Source organism: Lathyrus oleraceus, chromosome 6, assembly GCF_024323335.1.
Source record: "Lathyrus oleraceus cultivar Zhongwan6 chromosome 6, CAAS_Psat_ZW6_1.0, whole genome shotgun sequence".
NCBI classification, from domain to species: Eukaryota; Viridiplantae; Streptophyta; class Magnoliopsida; order Fabales; family Fabaceae; genus Lathyrus; species Lathyrus oleraceus.
In genome coordinates this window covers 95,845,274-95,848,674 of record NC_066584.1, presented here as the reverse complement: position 1 = coordinate 95,848,674, position 3,401 = coordinate 95,845,274, and positions in this window count along the sequence as shown.

Below are 3,401 nucleotides of genomic sequence, written 5' to 3'. Positions count from 1 at the left end.
GAGGAATTAGTGAGTTAGTCATTATGGACTGTTGTCGATGTTTGCATGCTAGGTGAATTAGCGTGCATAGCATAGCCCTTGGGGTGGTAGCTAATTCCCATGGTGAGGAATTAGTGAGTGAGTCACTAGGTCTCAAATGAGTGGGACTAGTGGGCTTGGTAGCCGTGCCTGGATTTGGACGGTGAGGTGAACTATATGTTCACAAATAGTCGGTACCGCATGCATGGAGTCTCATTGCATAATATGTGTATGGCGTATAATATGAATGGATGTATTCCAATATTATACGTGTGTTTGTGTTGATATTGAGTATGAGCATGAGTTGTATCGTATTGAGTATGATATTTGAATTGATGTGCCGTTACCGAATGTGTGATGTGATTAGGGTGATTAATGTGTTAAATTACTTAACATGACATGATATTTTATAATGCTTGTTATATCGATTGAGGAACTCACCCTTACAACTATTTTTCAGGTAACGAGCAGTGATTGAGTAGGAGCTAGTGCTTGGAGTCTAGTATAGTCTCCTTAGTGGGTCATGCTCTGGTAGATGTAACATCGGGATGGGATGTTTTACTATGTTTTCTTTTGGTTGTTAAACAACTTTACATGTAATGTACCACATGGTTTGAATGTTGCTAGTTGTATCTGCTGCGTATTATGCACATGTTTTATTCTAATGAAATAAATGAGCATGACAGGATAATTTGGAAAACGGTGTGAATTGATTGTGTGACACCCTTAATTGCATAATTACTCTGATTGATATATTGCTATTTTAATTAAATATTTTGGGGTATCTTAGAAGGGTGTTACATTAGTGGTATCAGAGCATAGTCGGTCGAGTCGAGTCGTAATTATTCTGTTCCCCTGTACGGGATAGGTGTTGTGTAACCCTATCAGTACTTATTGTTTTAGCTTGATTGGGTTTTCAGATTAGAAGATGGCGGGAAGAGGTAGAGATGATGCTGCGATTGCTGAGGCTCTGGGTATGCTAGCTGGAGTACTTGGAGGAAATCCGAATGTTGTGGGACTGGGAGCTGCTCGTCAACTGAGTGAGTTCCAGAAGAACAATCCTCCAATGTTTAAGGGGGCATACGATCCAGATGGTGCTCAGAAGTGGTTGAAGGAGATCGAGAGGATCTTCCGAGTGTCTGAGTGTGCCGATAACCAGAAGGTCAGGTTCGGTACGCATATGCTGTCAGAGGAGGCAGATGATTGGTGGGTTGCTACCCGCACTGAGTTGGAAGCTGCTGGGAATGCTGAGATCACTTGGGCTGTGTTCAGAGAGAGATTCCTGAGGAAGTATTTTCCAGAGGATGTCAGAGGAAAGAAAGAGATAGAGTTCTTAGAATTGAAGCAGGGTAACAGGTCTGTTACTGAGTATGCTGCTAAGTTCACAGAGTTGTCGAAGTATTATACTCCCTATAACGAGGCTACTGGGGAATTTTCAAAATGTGTGAAGTTTGAGAACGGGTTACGTCCCGAGATCAAGCAGGCTATTGGATATCAGCGGATTAGAGTGTTTTCGGATTTGGTTGACTGTTGCAGGATTTTTGAACAGGATACCAAGGCTAGAGCAGAGAGCTATCAGCAGAGGGTTGATAGGAAAGGCAAGAATCAGAATGATCGTGGGAAACCGTATGCAGTTGGCAAAGGTTTCCAGCGACAGAGTGGGATGAAGAGGCCTAGTGGGGGAGACTCCAGTGCTCCTGCTAAGTGTTACAGGTGTGGTCAGGCTGGACATCGTATCCATGAGTGTACCAGTAATGAGAAGAAGTGTTATAAGTGTGGCAAGGGTGGTCACTTGGCTGCAGATTACCGGTTGAAGACTGTGACTTGTTTCAACTGTGGAGAGTTGGGTCATATTAGTCCACAGTGTCCTAAGCCGAAGAAAGAGAACCAGTCAGGAGGCAAGGTCTTTGCTTTATCGGGTTCGGAGACTTCTGCCGATGATCGTTTGATCCGAGGTACGTGTTATATTAATGGCTTTCCTCTTGTAGCTATTATTGACACAGGTGCGACTCATTCCTTTATATCTTTGGATTGTGCTGTGAAACTTAAGTTAGAGATATCTGAGATGCATGGTAGTATGGTGATTGATACTCCTGCGAAGGGTTCAATGACTACTACTTCAGTTTGTTTAAATTGTCCTTTGAGTATTTTTGGTAGAGACTTTGGGATGGACCTAGTGTGTCTTCCACTAGTGCAGATTGATGTTATCCTGGGTATGAACTGGTTGGCGTGTAACCGAGTCTATATCAATTGTTTTGATAAGACTGTGATCTTTCCTGAGATTGAGGAAGGAAAGAGTTTGTTTCTATCAGCAAGGCAGGTGAATGAGGCAGTAGTAGATGGGGCAGAGTTGTTTATGCTGCTAGCGACTTTGGAGGCTAAAGATAAACTGGTGATTTGCGATCTAGCCGTGGTGTGTGATTTTCCTGATGTGTTTCCTGAAGAAGTGAATGAATTACCGCCAGAACGTGAAGTTGAGTTCTCGATTGATTTGGTACCTGGTACTAGGCCGATATCGATGGCTCCGTACCGTATGTCTGCTGTTGAGTTAACTGAATTGAAGAGTCAGTTGGAAGATCTGTTGGATAAGAAATTTATTCGTCCGAGTGTGTCACCGTGGGGTGCACCAGTGTTATTAGTTAAGAAGAAAGAAGGTACTATGAGGTTGTGTGTGGACTATAGGCAACTGAATAAAGTAACGATCAAGAATCGGTATCCTTTGCCGAGGATTGATGATTTGATGGATCAGTTGGTTGGTGCGAGTGTGTTCAGCAAAATAGATTTGAGATCTGGGTATCATCAGATACGTGTGAAAACTGAGGATATTCAGAAGACTGCTTTCAGAACAAGGTATGGACATTATGAGTATTCTGTAATGCCTTTTGGTGTGACTAATGCGCCTGGAGTATTTATGGAGTATATGAATAGGATTTTCCATCCGTACCTAGACAAGTTTGTTGTGGTGTTTATTGACGATATTTTGGTGTATTCGAAATCTGAAGAAGAGCATGCTAAGCATGTGAGAGTGGTGTTAGGAATTCTACGAGAAAAGAAGTTATTTGCTAAACTGTCTAAGTGTGAATTTTGGTTAGAAGAGGTTAGTTTTCTTGGTCATGTGATTTCAAGAGGTGGTGTTGCTGTTGATCCTTCTAAGATAGAAGCGGTATCTAAGTGGGAAGCTCCGAAGTCAGTTTCGGAGATAAGGAGTTTTCTTGGACTTGCAGGTTATTATAGGAAGTTCATTGAGGGATTTTCTAAGTTGGCGTTACCGTTGACGATGTTAACTAGAAAGGGGCAAGCGTTTGTTTGGGACTCAAAATGTGAGGAAGGTTTCCAAGAGTTAAAGAGAAGGTTGACTACTGCTCCTATTCTGATATTACCGA